We start from the raw sequence: 22848 nt of genomic DNA, 5'->3' as shown, positions 1-22848 counted from the left end.
TTCCTCTTTCTATGTGTGCTGCAGCATGCACACATAGAATGAGGAAAAAACTTAGAGAAATAAAGTTATTTCTCCTCCTTAGACCTGGGGAGGCTCACAGTTTTGACACATTTCCAGGTTTACAGATTTGTGTAAATCTGGGAATGTGTCGAAACCCATGGATGTTGCGTGGCAAAACCAACTGCAACGCCAATGGAACGCATCCTTGATGTAAAATAAGGCAAGGCAGTGCTTTGTGCTGCTTTGCCTTACTCCATATCTTTGAGGCCATGTAAAGCCTTGCAGGGTGGCTTTGTGTCGCCTCATAGATATGATTAAGAGACCTGTGCCACTGGAGCATCATAAAAAGTGATGTTCCGGTGGTGCAGGCCTTTTATAAAGGAAGCCTAGGGACAAACAAATCAGGGACAATTTTATCTTCCCAAGGTTCCTGTGGAGAACCCATGTTCACTGGAAAGTGCAATGCAGATTCACTGGTTCCAGGAAATTGTAGTAGGCATTGTCTATTGCAATTAAAATAATGTAAAGAGTGTTTTCCTTTTCTTTTGAGAGGCCTGGTATTTTAATAACTTTGTTTTACCTTTTATTGAGATAGTTTTAATTTAGGAAACATTTCACCGCACAAAATCTTACCTACAAGTCTATGTAGGCATTTAAATACCTAGAAAGTAAATCCCACAGGACTACTAGTACATGTTTTTCTGCAGATGTTATTTTGTGAGTGAAAAAACTTCTTGTATTAGGTAGCTTTCTCTCAATCAATAACATAAGAGGATGTAGTCCAGCTTGTTATTTTTTCCACTAGTCAAAAGTGGAAACAAGGAATTACACAGATGCATTTTCACTAAATATCCACAAATTATTTTTTTGCAAATTGACAGAGTAGTAATTTGAATTCTCTGGGGTGTTAGGATGGGAAGATCCACTGCATGGTGATGGGCGTACACCTTTGCCTTGAGTGCCTCCACTAAAGCACTATCTGTATCCTTGGTACTGATTTTCCCTTATGGTCAGATATGGATCATGCGTGTGGACCATGACCTAGGCCTGTCTCATGGATTGGGTCTGGTTAGACACTCAAGTGAAGCTCAGTTGCTGCGTACCTAACTCACCTTTGCCCCACATTATGTTAGTGTGTAGCACTGTGTAGAGCGCATACAGTTGCATGTGCATGCTGTAATGTATGGGTGCCTAAGATTGGGACAGTTCCTGGAGGCCTGAGGGTCCCATATTGGCCATCCAGGTCCATGGAAGGGCTTGTTGAGGAGGAGGAGCCACTGCAGACTCATGTGTGGATTGCTTGCATTCCTGAGAGCTGAGTGGGACACACAGTGGAGGAAGAGTTGCTCTCCTATGCACTTCAAAAAGGTTCTTTGATTCACAAAATGTCACTGGTTTATGTGCCTTGGGCACATCTCAGGAAAGAGATAAAGCTAGTAATGGCATCATAAAAAAATAGCGAGGAGGGCCTTTATAACCTTTTGATATATCAGTGGGGCTGACATCAAGTTCTTATCCTCTAGTCAGTTCCATAGCTTGCATTGAGGGGCTATTAAGAGTGGAATAGTTCCAGCTGTGACAGACTGCTTCCTGGACAAAGGACAGGACATAGGAATGGGCACTTCAAAGTGGGCAACCCCCACAACATAAACTTCAAAGACTAGGATAATAAATCACATCTCTGTGTGGAAATGGATTATTTACAGAGAAACTGGAGCTTCCCAAAAATGACTGCTGCCTGTTGTGACCAGAACCAGGGACTTATGTCTGCTAACCTCCCTCCTGGATGAGAGGGCATCGCCCAGGAGCATCAATAAGTCTTGCCCAGGAGTATAGAGCACCAGCATCTGCCTTCCTGCCGAGACCAGAGGGCCCTGTGAGGAGGAGGAGAGTGCCTGAAGGGAGTAACACACAGTGCGGATCTTGTCAGGTGGATCCCTAAAACAGAGTGTGAGATTCTGGTCCATATCAGGATGGCCACACTGATCAGGCCATCCACCCATGTGCCATTGTTTAAGACCTCTGTACACCAGGTAGGAGCTGCATTGAAGATTGAGGGCTGTCACCCTGGTGCATCGCTGTGACAAGAAAAGGCCCATCACCCTGTTCAGTGCTGTGACCCAAACGAGCTGTCACCAGTGTGCTGCTGCTCGAAACATGTTTATGCCAGGTTGGGCCACCCCTGTGAAGAAAAAGGGCTGTCACCCTGGAGCAGGATGAGATTGTGAAAGCAGAACATTGACTTAACCACCTGAATCCAGAATCACTTGAGACTTTCCACAGGGCTGAGGAAGGCCTATTGCACCAGGTTGAGACTGTGAAAGCAGTACATCGACTCAACCTCTTGAATCCAAGGGCACCTGACACATCCCACAGGGCTTAGGAAGGCCTATTGTACGACCAGAAGGGCACCCTGAATACCTGCTGCCTCGCATCCACATTTCTGGTCACAGAGAAGCCAAGTGCTATGGCGCTGGGAACTTTGACTTTTTAAAAACCATTGTGGAACTCCTAAAACCTGTACTCACAATCAGGACATAGCCTGAATTTTGCTTCACATGAATGGGGAATACCCACAGTCCTTAGACAGGGACGTGGGTCTCTGGAACTTACCTGGAAAATACTAGAATGCCATCCTTATGAAGAGTGTGTGTATTATTTGTTGTGTGCCGCATTTCAGTTTGTGCTCATATACAAATACTACCTTTATCACAAAAGCAATTATTTGGTGGGACATACATTTATTGAGGTTGCTGAGCATATTTCTTAGTTATGAGCCTGCATACCCTTTGCAACTAGCTCCCCTCAAAAAGACTTGGACTGCTCGACTCTTGCTACGAGTAGGAGTCAAGTGCTGGAAAGGTGCTTGGCCCAGTTGCTCAGAGCCCATAGAAGGTCTGGCCCTGTAACATCAGGAGTAAAAAGCATCAAACCCCAGGGTTGGGCCCAGTAGCTCCTACTTTCCCCGCTGCACTCTGAAAGGGGCTCTGACAGGGGCCTCTTGACAAACTGCATATTGTAATACTTTGGTAATACTACAATAGTACTACTCATGCACTACAAAATGTTCATCTGAAAACTACTTGTGGAGGTCTATACCTCTGCCTCTCCTATCTGTTATGTGCAGAGATCTATACCTTGACTGCTGAGCTCTCCGCAGACGTAAGTATATTTTTTAGTAGTAAATGTAGGAGGGATAGCAGTGAGTGGCAGGAATAAGAGGACTACTTACTACTAAATGGAAGAGTTAACGGAGGAGGGATTGAGGGAGGGGTTTAGCAAGGTAGGGTTGGGCATGAACCCACACACAAAACAGTATGGCCATTGATATTCAGATACTGCACGTCTACAGTGACTACGGCCAAAAAGGACCCAAAACAGTTGTAAATATACCCCAGTTTGGAGCTGAAAAAGTACAACACCACATGGTGCCCTCTCATACTGCAGCAACCTCCGAAATAATGGAGGCAGGAACGTAGAATAAAAGCCTTTAAGAACTAATGTTAAACTGAATTACATTATTTTAACTTTTAAAAATGTAAATAAAAGTAATTTAATGTTTACACCTCTATAAAAGAATACATAATTATTACTTTAGTATAAAATATTTTAATAACCTTTGTTATTTGGAACTTTAATGTATCTTTATTTTTTAATAGAATAATTAAATTATTTAAATAAATCTGTCCATATATTTTTTAGATTTTTACTAGGTAGCAAAAACATATTCATTTTATCTTTTGGTGAGATTTTTTCCTATTTAAATGTTAAGAAAACACATTTTAATTTAATTTAATATCCAAAATTAAATATTCATTTAAAATTTAAGTTAATACAGCTGTAAATGTGTTTTATTTTGTTCTATATTTAGGATAATTATTTTACATAAAATTGATCTAAAACATACTTTTACTATTTCTTTAATATTTAATAAAGCTTCATACTTTACCCCATATTATCCCATAGGGAGATCTGTGCCCCAGTGGTGGAAATCTGCATCTACTTTTTAGAAATTGCAAGTTATCACTTAACACTTGCAAATTGCGATTAACTCCCTAAATTTTGGGGGTGGAAATATGTAAGTCCACATTTTGTAGTAAATGTGCACTCATAAATGTAACAGTAAACATACATGTGTAGATTTACTCATTTGTAGGTGTACCTTTTTAAATAGTCCACTGTCTCTTGGAAATTTAAATAATTACTGAAATTAAGTATTTTTGGAAAAGTAACTTTTCCTGCTGGAGGACTCTTGTTTCCAATAAAATAAGGCTTGCAGAAGGTTATGTATATCTAGAGGAAGCCGCTGGCCTATGATAGAAGTCTACTTAACTGATATTGGTGCAACATTGAAGCCAACTGCAACTGGTTATAAAAGAAAAAGTGGATTTCTGTGGATTAAGTTCTTTGGTTTAACACCATGACAACTAATATACAAGGTCAATGGAAATTTCTCCTGAAGATTTGAGAATAAATGCTAAATATGAACACCATATTCTTCCAAGTTTTAGGGTAATATCCTTCACCACGACAAACACCATCATTTTAATTGCATGAGGGCGCTCAACAGTTGACTGCAGGGAACGCTTAGATTCCTGTCAAGTATATGAAAGTACTCTTTTTTTATAACACATTTTTTAGGTTTATCACTGACATCAGCATTGACAGTGTGATCCATCCTTGTAGAAACATATTTGGCCCTATAATCTCCTGCTTTCCCCGCATCCCTCCTGGAGTCACTCACATGTGTCAGCAATCAAACATGTATGTTGTGTGAATTGGTGAGAGTGTGTTTATGTGAGAGTGTTTGTGTAAGTGTGAATTTGTGTGTATGTGTCTGTCAACGACAGTGGAGGTCAAAGGACGTGTGATGTCACATCCGCTACCCCTGGCATTTTGGTGAATTGACACCCACGGTCCCTGCCATGTACCTTATCCCTTATGACTTGAGGGCTCTGGGTGACCTCTCTTCCAACCCCACACTGGCATCTGCTAACTGTAAGGTTTTAGGCCCATATTTGCACTTTTTTTGTGCCGCATTTATGTCATTTTTTGATGCAAAAGCGGTGCAAAATTACAAAATACAATTATATTTTGTTTCCACCAGTCCCAGTTCTTCAGGAAATAATTATTTGCTTTCTTGGACATCTAATTTTATTTTGCAATAAAAAATCACATACAGGAATGTGCTATAGGATATTAAAGCGTCAGCTGGCTGAAGGTGTTACACATGTCATGGTTGCTGCCCACACAGTTGAGAACCTCGCCCTAAATGACCTGCAAACCCGGGCCCTGATTTATACTTTTACACGCAAAACTGTGATAGTGCAGCTTTCCGTGTAAAAGAATAGCGCCGGCTAGCACCATTCCTGGACGCCAGCCGGGCCCCATATATAAGGAATGGCATTAGCTGGCGGTAATGCCCAGTTAGCGTCATTGTAATTTATGCTAACCGTGTGGGGGAGGCGTAGGGGGAACTGGAGGTTGTGTGCCGAATAATGGTGCTACACTGTTTCAATGCAAAAAAATTGCCTGAAGGCAGAGTAACGCCATTTCCTGGCGCACCACCCCATCAACATGGCTCCTATCTTAGTAAAGACTGGAGTCATGCCCACCACCACAATGGCCATGCCCAGGGGACAAACGTCCCCTGGGCATGGCCATTGGGGCCAGTGTCATGCAGAGGGCCCCAGGTTAGGGCCCCAGAGAGGGGAAAAATATATATATATACTTACCAGGACCTACCTGGGATGGGTCCCCCATCCTGTGCTGTCCCACTGGTGTGGGTGGGAGGGGTCCCTGGTGCTAGGGAAAGGCACCTGTGGGCTCCTTCCATGGTCTCTGACCATAGGAACATGCCCACAGGTCCCCTAACGCCTGCCCTGACCCAGGCGTTAAATAATGGTGCATAGCAAGCTTTGCACCATTATTTGACCCCTCCTCCCCGTGTGTGATTTTAGCACAGGAGGATAAATATGGCGCTAAGGCCATAGAGTCATTTTTTGCACAGGAACTCCTACTATGCATCTCATTGATGCAAGGTAGGTTTCCACACCCAAAAAATGACATTAACTCCATAACTTTGGCGCTAGAGAGGTCTAGCGCCAAAGTATAAATATGGAGTTAGTTTTGCACTGAATATACGGGGAAAAAATTATGCAAATTTGGCACAAAACAAGTATAAATATGCCCCCCGGTTTGTAAATATGCACCGACACAGCCTGGTACAGTATTTAGATGGGGTGCAATTATCACACTATTCGAGGTTTCAGGCCTAGAAATTGGGGATCATGCTTTGAGAATGCTAATTGCTCCTTTCCAATGAACACTAACTTGAAATGTGTGCTTTTTGCTCACTTGATTTGATTAGCTGGTGCAAATTAGAAATTCAAATATTTGCTGAGTGTGCTACTTGACCACGAGTTATAATCCTAGTTTGGCAAGAGATTGAAGTTTACACTCTAAAACGGGATTTGCAGGCAAGTTACAATGAGCCCCTGTTTTGTGTGACTGAGGGCTTAATAGAGAGTTTGATGGTCCATGCACATCGATGGCTGCGGTGGTGGTCAGACCGCCATCAGCTTGGCGGTCGAACCATCGTATTACGAGTCATGCTGGCCTATGGCCAAAGACCACTGCGGTCCCACTGGCATCGCCAGGCAGCACAGACCGCCACAGTCACGAGGCAGCACAAACAGGCCGGTGGAGCCTGTATTTCCACTAGACACATTATGAGGTTGCACACTGCCAATGTGACCGAGGCGGTCCAACCACCACATATCAGCAGGTGGAAACGAAGAGTATAAAGGGAGCAACTCACTTGCAGGCAGCTTTACACGTCTGGTGCCGCCATGGAGCCCATCAGATATGTCCTTCCTTTTGTAGGAAAGTAGCATCTTTCTAGCATAGTTACCCCAACTTTTTGCCTTGTGTCAGCGTATTTAGACTGTAGTACACTGGGATCATGCTAATCATGACCCGTGTCTGTGCTCTCTCCTCTAAATTTGTTTACATGACAACTTTTTACACCCCATAATTGGCATACTGGTGCACCCATATAAGCCCCTTGTATATGGTATTTAGGTACCAGGGCATTGGTGCACAAGGAGTCTCCCACAGGCTGCAGCATGTATTATGCATACCATAGGAGCCCATGTAAACTGTGTCTGCAGGCCTGCAAATGAATCCTGCGTGAAACGGTGCATGCACTTTTCACTTTAGATGTAAGGCTTGCCTTATATCACATTAACTGCACTTGGACACTGTAAGTCACCCCTATGGTAGGCCCTTGACCTCAACAGCAGGGTGCATAGTCCTGAGTGTGAAGGCACCCATGCATGAGCAGAGGTGCCCCTACAAACTCCCATACTCCATTCCCTGGACTTTGTAACTGCTAGGAAGCCATTTTAGAATATGTAGTGGACACTGGTCAACACAAGTAGTTCAACTACATAATGGCTTCACCAAACCTAGGCAGATTTGGTATCAAACATGTTGGACTCATTCAACTACACTGATTTAAGTGTTAGTTTCCTGATACCATGTACTCTGGGGGGTTCCTTAGTGGATCCCCCACATATGCATGTACAGTCTTGTTGGGTCTGCCTGCCAGCCCGTGCTGCTGCAGACCCCAGACACTGTTCTGCCCTCCTGCTGGTTCAAGGGAAGGCAGAACAAAGGGTTTCATGTAGGAGGGAGGTGTGACCTCCTTTCCTTTAGAACTAGGTGTCTCTGGGCTAGGGTGAGGTGGCCTCTCAGTACCACCAGACTGCTTTGAAGGGCACATTTGGTATCCTCCTTTCATAAATCGGTTTGCAGCAGTGCAGGAACCCCTGGTTCCCTCTCTGGCACGAAACCACACAAAGGACACGGGAGTGGCCACCCCACTGTCTAGCACCTCTCCTATGGAGGTTCACAGAGCTCTTCCAGGTGGCCAATTGATTCTGCCATTATGGAAATAAGATGTGCAGAGGCCCAGGGGAGCATCTGACTGGTGAGGCCAGGTGGGTGACGTCCCTGACCCACTCTGATAGGTCTGATAGGGTCACTGCAGATAGTGTCCAACCCCCTTTTAGGGCTACTTAACTACTCCCCTGAGGGTGGGTCCCTTGGTCTGTCGAGCAAGAATCTACATAAGAACTTTCTGCAAGACTCTTCTGCTCCTGGCCTCCGGAACCACTGCTGGTTTGCCTTAGGAACTGAAACAAGACTTTTCCATTTGGGAGGGCTCCCACTGCAACATTGTTTCACAACATCCGTGGTTGTGCATCCTCCAGGATCACAAGGACTCTGTGTGCATCAAGAAGCAAGATGAAATCTCCCTTGGAGTGAAGGAGTCACTCCTGTGCATCAGCAGGCAGCTTAAGATGACAACGACTGGCTGGTGTATCGTTCTGTCCCACAGACATCAAAAGGCTCTGCAACACAGGTGTGGTTCTGTGGTCCTCTCCAGGTCCAACTTGTCTACTGACCAATTTGGGAGAGGGTGGGCCTTTGCTGCAGCCACTGCCATCGAACCCCTGTGCACTGCAACTGGTGCTCTTACCAAGGCTTGTTGGCTCTTCCCCCAGGAGGACATCAAGCTCCAAGACCCCCCAGCCTCCAGCACTCTGGAACTCCAAGTTCAGCTTCCATTCTGCAACTCCTGCGGCGTGGGACTCCTGTTTTGTTGTGCTGCTGAGACCTCCCTTAGACTCCCTCTGTCTGCTGCCAGTCAGTCACTCAAGTGGGCTCCAATGATTCCTCCTGGCTCTCCTGTGTGCTGAGCCCCCAAGGGTCGAGTCTCCTGGACCTTGCTGGTTCCCAAAATCCTGCAAACGTCCTGCAACTTCTTCTTGCATTGGCCAATGCTTGTTGGTGGTCCTGTGTACCCCTGACCCTCCTGCAATCTGGCGACCGATGTGAGACAGCTTGTGGGTGACTCCAAGGATCTTCCTGCATCCTCTGGATTTTTCAGCTTGACTTCTTCCTTCACTGACCTGCAGGAACTTCACCTCTAGGAGGGTGGGCATTGCCTATCTGCACCCCTTGGACATCTCCGAGTGGGCTGGACTCTGTCCCCTCTTTTTTCAGGTTCGTCTCATCCAGAATCCACCCTTGGGTTCTACTGACCTGGTCCATGGGTTACGACACCAGCTGGACAAACAAGGCTCTCATTGACTCTAACAAAGGTTTCCAATGTCACTTACCCCTTATGCACCTGGGCTGGTACTCCACTTTCCTGGGTATCCACGGGTGGGGGCACTATCCAACCTTCCCTGTGCCAACTGGTTTCTTTGGGGTCCTCTGGGAAGGGTCCTGAATCCTGAAATTCCTAACCGCAACGTCCTTTGTGGACACCTATGGGACACCCGGTTTGATAATCACTCTGCACCCAGGTGCCTTTGGGATTTCTGATGCTTACCTCTGGTACTTCCTTATTTCCCACACCCTTGGTATTCTAACACACTTACCATGGTTTTGCACCTCTATTCTTATGCCACTTTCTTAGTATATGGTTTGGCACCCCATAGGGCTCCATGTATTCCTATGCTTTTACTGTTTGTTTTTAAGTATATATTTTGTGAGTAGATATCTCCAAGTGGAGATATACCAAACGTAGAATCGTACTAGTGTTATAATAAAGAATACTTTATTTTTGTAACATTTGGTGTGGTTCTTTCTTGTATGAACTACACTGACTGACCACTGTGGTATTGTAAGTGCTTTACACTCCTCCAAGGTAAGCCTGAGCTTCTATTCACAGCTACCCATAGAGTGCTTTGGTAATCTAGGCACCAAAGCACTATCACTAAGGGTTGCCTGGACTCAGTATAGGGTGCCACACAATAGGTGTACACAATAAACTGAGCCAGCCACCTACACTGGTGATGCAGCTGTGGGATAAAACACTTGCATTGCTTTACCACTTGGTCATCAGTGACTTTCCATAAGAAAGTTCACTACTGACTTGGGTATATGCTTTACTTGTGATATTCTGGTACTTCTAAACTTTTGGCTTGGGAAGTCAGGGGTCTAGCATAGCGTTTTCTTCAAACTTCTTAAAAGTTTAGAACTCTAGAGTAGGGTAGATTTGCATGCACACTACTCTAACACCATGTCATCAGTTGAGAGACCTCACAGAACACAATGTGACTGAACTTAACATATGTTACTGGCCACCAATACCTGCACCATGTATATCCCATTGATGCCACAGAGACTGCAATAACAGGCACACAAAAAGTCTAAGTGGCACACAGGGGCACATTGTAGCCTGTGACGAGGGAAAGGATGGAGTTAAACAGTATTAAGTGTGCCTATGAGATTCTTACCTCCTCCTCTTGTGAGCAATACAGCTGTCCATACAGGAGCAGGACCTCATCAGCTAGCCTCCCTCTCCAGCTACTCTGGAGAGAAGGCAGGGGCTGTAACATTGCAAGACATAGCATGATTGCTCCCAGAGGCGGCACACTGTAGCTCAGGTCATGGAGGTGCTGCTGGCAGCAGTGTCAGGGGTCAAGTGAATGAATCTGCACAACATGGTGGTCATGTCCGCCACATACACAGTTGTCACCACTGTCAGACAAAGCCATTGGCCTCGACCACCACATGCAACAACGTTAGCCTATGGCTGTGTCCGCCATGGTAGCAACGGTCTACCGACATGACAATTTCCACAGTTTTCGCAGGAGGTTCCTAATGTCCAGTGGAGTAGGTCAGGCATCCACCATTTTGGCGGGCTGAAATGCTGTATTTGGCTTTATAAACTGCATCATACCTACAATATATCTTTAGTCTCAGCAAAAACAACCTTATTGTTACTTGTCATGTAGGTCCTTCTACTCAACCAGATTTGTAGTTAATTGCAGGGCATAGATGGCGTTTAACAGCAGTGCACAGGCCACCACCGCAGACGGTCTTTTTGGTGGTTGGAATATACAGTCACATTTCGAAGGGCAATGGTGTAGTACATCTTGGAGTTTTGTCCAAATCCATGAAGTGAAAACATGTTTTGAAAACCATGGGGGTCACATGTGACCCTTGTGTATTTCCCAGCCAGGATGTGTACTGTGTGTAATGTCTAGCCAGTCAGAAATGCTTGTTCACATGATATTGTTGGCATACATCATGCATGTTGCTAGGGACACACTGACTCATGTTACAAATCATGTCTTGCCACACATAGCTACCCTGGGAGAGGGAGGATGCAAATAACCTCCTGTCTACCTTTCACTGCCAAACCTTCAGACCATGAAAGAGTGCCATGTCATCCAGCTCTACCGTCAGAATAGGCAAAAAACTGGGGACTTGTGCCATCAGTTGGAGCCAGACCCATGTGCAAGTCATGTCAGTATTGCACTTCCTGGCCACAGGGACCTTCCAGCATACAGTGGCCCTATCTGCAGGTATTTCCCAACCTATGTTCAATCTGGTGTTGAAGGATTTCCTCTCAGCAATGTTGAAACACATTGACAGCAATATCAGGTTCCCCCAATGTGAGGATTTAGCCAATGTGAAGGCTGACATTTATGGATTTGCCAGCCTGCCACATGTGGTGGGGGCCATTGATGACACACATGTTGGCTCGGTGCCACTGCAGGTCAATGAACAAGTCTATTGCAACAGGAAGAACTTCCATTCCATCAATGTGCAAGTTGTCTGTTTGGGTGATCTCCATATATCACGTCTATGCCCCTTATCCAGGTTCAGCCCATGAATCCTTCATAGTGCGGAACAGCACCATACTCCAACTGATGGCACAAATGCACCCAGAGAGGGACTGGCTGTCTGGTAAGTCACATCTGTCCTGATTGTGTGTGTGCAATGTCAGGTGCTGTAATCAAGAAGTGAGGGAGTCATTGTTGCACTTACGTCCCATTTTCTTAAAAGGAGAATCTGCATACCCAAACCGTCCTAGTTTCTTGACACTGCTGAGGAATCCAACTACGCCAGGGGAAGTCTGCTTCAATGTGGACATGGAAGAACGGGGCAGCCAGTGGAATGGGCTTTGGGGCTCCTGAAGGCAAGATTCCGCTGTCTGGACCAGACTGGTGGAGCCCTCCTCTACTCACTTGGGAAAGGGTGTCAGATCACTGTGGTATACTGCATGTGCCACAATATAGCCCTGAGGAGGAATATCCCATACATCTCAGAGGAGGGAGAGCCTGCAGTGCCACCGGGTGAGAATCCTGAAATGCCAAGTGAGGATGACAGGTGAAGAGGAGGAAGCCGACCTGTGAGAAGGTCTCATCAACAGCTACTTTTTGTGAGTGTATGTCATGTGATGTCATGACTGTGACTGTACAATGAACAGTAGTTGTGAGAATGTGTGGAATTGAGTATTTTAGAAACAGCTAGGGAGCTGATACTCTGCAATATTCAGCCAAAGGCTGCATGATGACATACCCCTACCTTGATGATGTTGCCTAGTTTGTGTCAGTTTCCTTGCAATTTACTTTCTTTTCGTTTTGCTTGCTACGTGACTTGTGTCATAGGTATGGTTTCTAGCCTACTCTCTTTGTTTTTTTCTTTGTACAGGTACCTTCACCATGGCATCTTCATATGAGCATTTCAGAGTTGTGACAGTGGCTCGTATCCAATGCTGTTCTGACATACAAAGTGGGCATGGACTGTTCCAGGTAATGTAAGTTGCAGCGTTTGGATGTATGAGACCTGTAGCAAGACAGTGGGAACAGTATTTAGGTGGAGGTACAGAAATAGCCATTGCACTTGTTGTGTCTTGTGGTGTGCCTGATTTATCATTTGTGTCATCATGTGGTCTGAAAATATGTAGTCTTAGCTTTTGATAAAGTAATTTCTCCTTCATATTGGCTAAACACTCTTTTAGTATGACTTGTATCCAGCTGTAAATGTGTTTCATCATTGCAGGCCTCAGTGCCTGTACCACAGTACTGACATATGTCTGCGTCATACCACCAGATGCATGGTAATTGGAATATGATGGGCCTGTGATCGGGGACTGTTGTACTGCCATCATTCTGTATCTTGGATTATGTGTTGCTGGATTACTTTGGTGTGGTATGTGATTAGGCTAAAACTGCTGACATCAACCACTTTAATGCTTGCATATTATACAGGAGAATGTCTGGCAAAGCCCTTCCTACTGTGGTCTGTGGTTCGGTAGCTAGAAATATGTACTTTGACCCAGTAAGAGTCACACATTATTGTGGCTAGACATATTAACAGCCTATGTACTGTACACTGGAATACAATTTTTGGTTTGACCAGACACGTGTACTAATGTGTTGTTGTGTAATGTATGTAATCCTGAGCTGGACACTTGTACCTGGATCCCTGCTTTCACAAGTAGCTTGTATCTTCATTATATGGTTCACGTGGTCTTACATCTCTGCATAGAGAAATGTGAAAATTAAGCAGGCAGACAATGAGTTTGTGACGAGTGAATGTATTACAATGTACATTCTGCAAGTGAAATTTGGACAGAAAGAAAGAAAAGATTTAAAGTGAAGGGGTCAGCCATGGTGAATGAAATCATTAGAGTAGATGTCACACCTTTGGGAGTCCAAAGTCCAGACTACTGCTCCTATTGGAACTGGTAGGTGGTTGAGGATCAATCAACAGAGTAGATGTGTGGCACACAAAAGAGGTCCTTTAGGAAGAGGCCACTTGTTGGCAATACTGGGTGTCTTGCCATCTGCACCTTCTGGATTCTTTGTTGGATGTCCCCGTTTGCGTAGGAGGGAATATGATGCTACAGAGGCAGGGGTGCCTGGTACTGGTTCCTCCTCTGACAGGGCGTCCCTTACAGTGGCTGGCACCGATGTTGATGTGCTTGTTGTTTATGAGTCAAAGGAAGGGGTAGACAGATGTTGAAAAGCCCTGCTCAGGTTGGTGTGAATGTCCCTCAGCACCCCTGTTAGTGAGTCTATCCAGGGGGATAGTGGCAATCTGTTATATACCCTCTGTGTGCCCAGTGGCAGCTCCAACTGGTGATGTAAAAAGTACAATGTTACTGGTTGTATTGTGACATCTCCCTCCAACCATTTAGTGTTACAGTAATTAGAGAACCTGTACAAAGTAAAGTCACATTTAATCCTATTGTGGCAATTAACCATGGTATTGGGTGTATTGACATGCCATGTGTGAAGCATGCCAATTTATTTTGACTCAAGTTGCTGATGAATGTTCAGGTCATTACCTCTATGGGGGAGGCCTGAAAATGCCATCTTGCCACCAATACAGGCAAAACATTGGCTAGGCAAGATATGGTTTGCCCAAAAGGAGGCTTAGTTGGTTGTGATGCAGGCAGGCCCAGGAGTTTGTTATATATGTGACTAGAGTCATCATGTGCCTAGTGCAGTGTGAATGTGTCTGCTGCCAATGCCAATCTGGTGATGCCTCTGGAGGCCTTATGAATATTTGTCATACACAGTGTTTAAGGTGTCATTCCTGTCCTCCAGTATTACATCTTGGGTTAGCAAGTCAAGATGGAGCTATGTAGACAGTTACGTCTGTGATCTGAGAAAGATCTGTGCTTAATCAGTACCAGGTGAGTATACTTCATTTGAGAGTTCACAAACAAGGGTATTTGTACAAGTGGCCACTGTGCTGGTGTTTAAAGCTGTAGTTACAGGGCCTATTGGGCTTTGCAGTCATGTCACTTCCTCTACTTCCCGACACTTCGCAAATGGTATCCTCCTAGGTGTGTACATTCAATTGAGAGTTGCCAAACAGAGGAATGTGGAAAAGTGAACTCTGGTCTGGTGTTTGGAATTAGAGAAACACTGCCTCCTGGAAGTTGGAAGAAGTTATTTCCTCTAGTTCACACACTTGAAAAATAGTATCCTCCCAGGGGAGTATACTTCATTTGTGGTTTACTGAACAATAGTGGGGGTGATTCTAAGTCTGCCGCCAGACTTCCCCCACCAAAATACCGCTCCACGGTCGAAAGACCGCTGAGGGTATTTTGGGATTTGCCCTGGGCTGGCGGGCGACAGCTAAAAGGCCGCCCGCCAGCCCAGGGCAAATCAACCTTCCCACGATGACGCCGGCTCAGAATTGAGCCGACGTAGTGGGAAGGTGCGACACTGAAATACAAAGAGGGGCCCCCAGGGGCCCCGCGGCACCCCCTACCGCCATCCTGTTCCTGGCGGGAGACCCGCCAGGAACAGGATGGCGGTAGGGGGTGTCAGAATCCCCATGGCGGCGGAGCGTGCTCCGCCGCCATGGAGGATTCACAGGGGCAGCGGAAAACCGGCGGGAGACCGCCGGTTTTCCTTGTCTGACCACGGCCGAACCGCCGTGGTCAGAATGCCCTGCGGGGCACCGCCGGTCTGTCGGCGGTGCTCCCGCCGACCCTGGCCCCCAGTGTTTGGAGAATAGAACACTGGTCTGGTGAGTGGAGTAACAGTAACAGAGCCTCCTGGCCTCAGCAGTCATGTCACTTCCTCTACTACACACACTACAAATGTGATCTCCGCAGATGAGTACACTTCATTTGAGATTTATCAAACAATGGTATTTGGACAAGAGAACTTCGGTCTGGTGAGTGGAGTAACAGAGCCTCCTGGCCACAGCAGACATGTCACTCCCTGTTCTACACACACTATACAAATGTAATCTCCCCAGGTCTGTATACTTCATTTGTGGTTTATCAAACTATAGTATTTTGACAAGAGAACAACGGTCAGGTGAGTGGAGTAACAGTAACAGAGCCTCCTGGCCTCAGCAGTAATGTCACTCCCTGTACTATACAAATGTGATCTCCCCAGGTGAGTACACTTCATTTGTGATTTACCAAACAATTCTATTTGGACAAGAGAACACTGGGCTGGTGAGTGGATTTACAGACACAGGGCCTACCGGGCCTTAGCAGTCATGCCACTCCCTCTACTTCCCACACTTGACAAATGTTATCCTCCCAGGTGAGTGAAGGTCATTTGTGATTTGCCAAACAGGGGTATGCGGACAAGTGACTTCTGGGCTGGTGTTTGGAATTAGCGAAACAGTGCCTCCTGGTAGTTGCAGTCAGGTGACTCTCTCTACTATACATACTATACAAATGTTCTCCACCCAGGTGAGTCAACTTCATTTGAGAGTTCACTAACAGATGAATTGGGGCAAGTGACCTCTGGGCTGGTGTTTGGAATTAGTGAAACAATTACTTTTGGGAGCTGCAGTCAGGTCACTCTCTCTACCACACACACCATACAAATGTTGTGTATTACATATCTGTCTGCAGATTGCACTTAGGTCTGGGCATACATTTGCCTTTTTGAGGCATACCATGACTCCTGGGATTAATTTTGTATATTGATAGACTTACATGTCCCATTTGGACCAATGGCAAGTAATGGATCTTAGTAGCTGTGTTATTAGGTCCAACAATACAGACTGACAGTGCTTACACTCAGATACTCTGGGTATTGAATGTTGGTGGGGTACATGAACAAGACAATGGCAAAAGGTGAGCTGTGAACATGCATGACATGGCATTTTTGTGGTATATTTTTGTGTTGTGACTTGCCAGACTCTACTCTCCCATGTATTCCTGTCAAGCCCTCGGGAAGCAGGATGGCCAAGACCGTCTCCTCCCAAGGAAAGAGATGTAATGGGGCACTGGGATGGCCACCGCTAGTTTTCTTGCCCTGCAGCTGATGCCTCGAGACCAGGGAACAGACCTTGCCCCTGAGGTCATTCCACCTCTTCCTGATGTCCTCATTTGTGATCAGGGTGGTGCCTACAGCATTGACTCTGCCGTCCCACATTTCCATTTTCCTACTGAGAGGAGTGTGCTTTACTTGTGCTACAAACAATTGCGGATCTTCTCTTATGATTTCATCCACAATGACTCTTAGCTCATCTTCTGAAAAACATGGGGCCTGATTTACGGAAAGTGGTGCTGCACGCAGTGCAGCGTCTCTTTCCTTCCACCCCTTAGCATCTCCTAATGCCACCATGGTGCATCATATCTACGATATGGTGCACCACGGTGTTAGTTAGGGAAACTAGGATCAAAATTTGTGACGCTAGCTCGGATCTTTGCAGGACTAACATCAAAAAATTTGACGCTAATCATACAAAGCCCATTGAGGCCCATTGAAAACAGGCGTTAAAAGTGCCAAAAAATGACGTAAAGAAATACCTTAGATTTCTTTGCATCATTTCTTCGGCCCCCTCACAGGGGAATGCCCCTTGTGCATACATTATGTGAGTGGAGAGGCATTACTACTCCCTGTACCATATTAATTCTCTTTCGATGACCTTGCATCCTGTTACAAATGCTGAACTGAACTCTGGCTCTGTACCAGCAATTTGATTTCTGAAAGTGCAGAAGACCTGGGCCTGAGGGGAAGCAAAGGACTTGATTATGTAACAGCAAATGAAAATGAATGACAATAAGAGAGAAAAAGAAAGGAGAATGCAAAGCGAGTGAATTAGAACACGGATTATTATGTAGAAGGATATTGAAAGGGCTAGAAAACGAAAGAGGACAAGGTAAAAGTGTGATAAAAGAAGGGAATGAAATAAAGAGAAAAGGAGAATGAAATGGGAGTGGAAGAACTGGCAAGAGAAAGACACAGAAAGTGTAAGCGTTAACAAAAAATAAAGTAGCCAGTGAAAAATAAATGAAAGAGATAAATAGATCTGAAATGAAGGGGAAAGAAACAAAAGAGAAAACGTTAAGGCGTTAAAGTGAAAGATCAGTATGAAAACATAACAGAGGAAACAAAAGCAAAGACATGTTAGGCTTAGAAAGTATAAATATATAAAGGAAATCAACAGAAAACAGAAGTTGGACTGGTGCGCAAAGCACTTGAATAAACATAAGACAATAAGGGGCTCTTGGTGAGACAATTTTAAACTGTCCACATCAAAGAAGATCTTGTCGCAATGGGGTGCCAATTCCAGCACAAATATGAATGATATAGCATTTCATGCATCTGTAATTGAACATTACTCCTAACATTTCTCAAGTATTTGCATTTGTCAGCTTAGTCTCTTGTGTTTTATATGTTGTTTTATGAAAATATCTTTGTAAAAAAAAGAAAAGGATGCCAAGAACATTGCAAGACAAAAGAAGGTAGATATCCAGTGCAAGATGGCAATAATGGTGTTAGACCGGTCAGCCTTAGGGTGAGCTTCCCCCAAACTTTTATCCTGCATGCCTCATAGTTTTGCTCATTCTTTTTGTTGGTCTTAGGACTTTGAGCACTTTATCACTGCTGGCCAGTGCTAAAGTGCATGTGTTTTTCCTTTAACCATGGTAACATTGGCGTATACACAATTTGCATATTTAATTTACTTGTAAGCCACTTGTAACATGGTATACTCTATACTAAGGGCCTGTAAATTATATGCTACTAGTTGGCCTGCAGCACTGATTATGCCATCCACTTGAGTTCCCCTTTCAACACGTCTCAGGCCTTCCACTGCAAAGCCTGTTTGTGCAGTATGACTGCCACTTCTAATTAGCATTTTAAATCCCTTGCCAAGCCTTAGACTCCTGTTTTATTACATATACGTTAACCACTAAGGTAGGCCCTAGGTAGCCCATAGGGCAGGGTGCTTTGTAACTAAAAGGTAGAACGTGTATGTGTATGTTTTACATGTCCTGGTAGTGAAAATCTCCCAAAGTCATTTTTCACTACTCTGAGGCCTACTCCTCTCATAGGGTAACATTGGGAATTCCTTAATACATTTTTAAGCTGTAATTCCTGATTAGAAAGTAGTAGCTAAGTCATGCTTCATATCATTGGAATAGTAATGATACATTCTCTTTGTTAGTAAAATTGTATTTAACATTCCTATTTTAGAAATGCCACTTTTCGAAAGTAGGCACTTCTCTGGGCTTGCAACGCTGTGTGTGTCTGCAGTCTGCCTCCAATACAGATCTGGGAAGAATGACAGCTAACTTGTGCACTCCCTCTAGACAACCACAAACACAGGAAGATTAGGTGTGTCTGAATGCTTATCTGCATTGTGATGCCTCTTCCTGGGCAAGAAGGGCAAGAGGGGATGGCACTTACACCTTAATAGGCAGTGACTGTCCCCACACAAATGGCTGATTACCCTGTACTGGTAGTCTGGAACCAGGGCTGAGGAAGATAGGATTCTTATGTAGTTCTTTGAAGTCACCCTCACTTCAAAGGAGCTTTTGGGTATAAGTACTCGGTCTCTGATCCCACCAAATCAGACACTATTTACAACTGGAACATGTCATAAGCACTGCTGTGCTGCTTAAAGGACTCATCTGCTAGACTGCTGGACCTGGAAAGCCTAATTTTCTCTTGTGCTGCCCTGCTGCCTGCTGGTTTCTGACTCTACGGAAGGTTGGCTGGGCTCTGCACTCTACCTTAAGTGTGCCCCAAGGGCTTGTTGAGTTGCCTCCTGTTGCTTGAGACTCATGGATATCAAAGTCTCTACTCCTGCTCCTGTGCCTGGTTCACTGAAAGTGGACCCAGATACTTGCATCACGGAAATCGGTGCATCTCTAGTCTCCCTGTAGCAGAACTGGTGTGTCAACCCAGTTGTGGGAGCAGAATCGGAGCATCACTGTTAAAACCATCAGTCTGAGAGCCTGACGCATCGGAGCCATGCATCACTTCCACAGCAGTCTGTGGAGACCAACTCATCCCTCGACTCTGTGACAAAACCCAGCACAACGCACTTTGGAATCAATGCATCTCAGCTCCAGAGCTTGCCTTCAGAACCGACGCATCGCCTTCACTGCGTGGGACTGATCTGTGCATCTCACCACGCATCAGGCTGTTGCCACTAGGAAAGGTACGTTGTTCACTGGGGCCTGCGTGGGTCCTGTAGCAGGCCTGCGCTCCATCGAGGTCGATCTGAACTTTGAATATGCCCCCATCCAACACGACCAAAAGTAACCCCTAAAGCTCTATTTGCTTATATGCGCTATTTTTACACGTATTATTCTAAAACTCATATCTCAACTTGTACTTATTAGATTTGTGTCGTTTTGGTCTTGCTGTGTTATTTCAGATTATAATAATCTATTTTTCTAAACCAGTGTAGAGTCTTTTTGTGGTGTTTTCATTGTGTTTTTGTGTGTGTGTGTTGCATAAATACTTTACACATTGCCTCTTTAGGTAAGCCTGACGCCTCTGTGTCAAGCTACCAGAGGGTGAGCACAGGTTATTACTTAGTGTGTCTCTGACTTACTCGGACTAGGATTATGGTTCCTGCTTGTACAAGGTGCACACTCTAACAACCAAAAAAACAATTTCTAACATTGATGATCAGCGGTGAGGACAGGACTTGTGTTTGTGCAATACCATATAGTAACTCAGTGTTCACTTCTCTCAACTCTATACTAAGACCAATTTGAGCCATTTTCAATTCTCCCTGATTGGCCCTTTGATTTTTTCTGCTAAACCTTGTCTCACTCTGGAGAAGCAACGCCTGCACCTGCATCTGTACCTGAAGGCATTGATTTTCAGCTGACCCAGATACAGTCTTAAACTGTGGTCCAGATAAAGAGCTTTTGCAAGGAGTTTCAGGTTTCCATTAAAGGCTTCACTGGAAGGTGGAGCTGCAGAATGCTTTGAGAGCCTGGGCACAGGGCTGAGATGCAGGGGCTGAGGTCCCAGAGGTCGAGGAGCCAGAAATTCAGCAGGAGGAGGATGAGCTGATCCTGGATTCCAATGTGGATTTAGGACTGACTGTAGAAGGGGCAAACAACTCGCTGTAAGCAGTGTTGGGTCCCAGAGCCGGAGCCAGCATCTCATCAAGGAGCCTGTCTCCAGAGAATCTGGCAGGAAGGAGGGAGGAAAGAAAACTCAAGCTAGAGTTTTCCAAAATGAAATTGAAGAAAGAGCAAGCCCTATCTGGCTCTGACAGAAAGGACACTAACCCATGAGCTCAGCCTCAGAGAGCTGGATATCAGAGCCCTACAAGTGGGCTCCAGCACCAGTAATGATGGCAGCATACCTGTCCACTGGTAAGTCAAGAGACTGGATACCCAAGGATTTGGTGCCTAGCTATGTTGTAGGGGATGACATAGCCAAATGGGCTTCAGCCTATGAAGTGGCTCTAAGAGTGGACAAGGTCCCAGAGGAGTTCTGGGGTGCACATCTATAGAGGTACATGCCCACACTGGCAAGGTACACACCCTTACACTGGAGGTGAGGGACCAGACAGGCTACACTACTCTGAAGACCATCCTAGTCAACAAGTTTGGGCTGACACCTGAGAAATACCAATATACAAGAAGAGGGGACTACGGGCGGGTCAAGGTCCAGCATACATGCCCCCAAACAGACTATGTTAATACAAGGAGTATGCAGTTCCTAAGTGAAAAGCAAAAGAATTTAGGCCCATATTTATAGTTTTTCACTACTGCCGGCTAGCGCCATTCCAAGACACCGGCCGGGCGACTTATTTATGGAATGGTGCAATCCGGCACAAAGGGTGGGCTAACGTGAAGGAAAATTATGTTAGCCGGGTGGGGAAGGTGGTATGGGAGAAGGGGGTTTTGCACCAGAAAATTACACTAGGCTGGTTAGAGTAAAAAATTATGACTCTAACCAGCCCAGTGTCATTTCTTCACACAAAACCTACCATACCACATGTCTCCTGTCTTACAAAAGACAGGAGTCATGCCCAACACCCCAATGGCCAGCACAGGGGACAAGGGGCCCAATTCAGGGCCCCCAATGGCACTTAAAAAAAAACAAAATACTTACCTCTACTTACCTATAAATACCTGGGATGGGGTCTCCCATCCTCCACTGTCCCTCTGGTGTGGGTAGGGGTGTCCCTGGGGAGGGCACCTGTGGACTTATGCCATGGAAATAGGCCCCCAGGTCCCCTAACGCCTGCCCTGACCAAGCGCAAGCTTAGTGCCATTATGTAGGCCCGCCTCCCTCTGCTGCACCATTTTTACAAGGGAGGATAAATAAGGCACCTGGGCCTTAGAGTCTTTTTTTGCCCAGGAACGCCTACCTTGCATCTCATTGATGCAAGGTAGTTTCCCGCTAGTAAAAAATGACTTTGACTCCATAACTTTGGCGCTGGATGGGTCTAGTGCCAAAGTATAAATATGGAGTTAGGTTTGTGCTGAATTCGCGTAAAAAAAATGATGCTAATTCTGCGGAAAGCTAGTTAAAATCTGGGCCTGAAATTGGAAAGAACTTGAGGCATCAGATCAGAGGATCTGATTGCTCAGGAGCTAGAGCCCTCACACACTCATAGGGGTGTCAGGCTTCCGCTTGCCGGGCAACTCCTTGTTGGGGCAGCGCTGCAATGTCCAACGTACCCACTAAGGGGCCCTTTGCGTTAGATTTTCTGTATTATGCCAATGAAGAGTGACATGCAATGTATAATGTGACTAAGTGAGTAAACTGATGTAATGTGAGGTTAAAAATAATGAAGGGGTACCCTAATCTTATTAATATACTGGTGCCCTTGTTATCATTAAAAACTATATGTAATAGTACAGAAAGGGATATATAGTGGTCCAAATTGCGTCAAAAGGTAGTGAGTGAAAAGAAGGTCAACATGTTTCATGACTGTTTGAAGTCAAAACTGATTAAAGCACTTCACAAAGGCCTTCACATAGGTATGTAGTATACCTTCAAGGTTAAAAACTGATCTAAACAAGAAAGCACAAATAAATCAAATTAGAATGTGTACATCTACTTGCATGCTCCCTGGTTGTGGTTTCTGCTTGTACAGGGTGCATACTATGACAACCAGAACCCCAATTTCTAACAAATTGGTGAACTGTGACATAGCATGCTGTGTTGAGAGATGGACTGGGAAATTGAGTAACACTGTGATAGGACAGATGAAGCATGCCAATAATAAGGAAATGTTATGAAAGGAGTAACAGAGGAGAAACCGGAAGCTAAGAAGCAAACA

Source organism: Pleurodeles waltl, chromosome 8 (assembly GCF_031143425.1).
Source record: "Pleurodeles waltl isolate 20211129_DDA chromosome 8, aPleWal1.hap1.20221129, whole genome shotgun sequence".
Taxonomy (NCBI): domain Eukaryota; kingdom Metazoa; phylum Chordata; class Amphibia; order Caudata; family Salamandridae; genus Pleurodeles; species Pleurodeles waltl.
Note: the sequence above shows the minus strand (reverse complement) of the source record.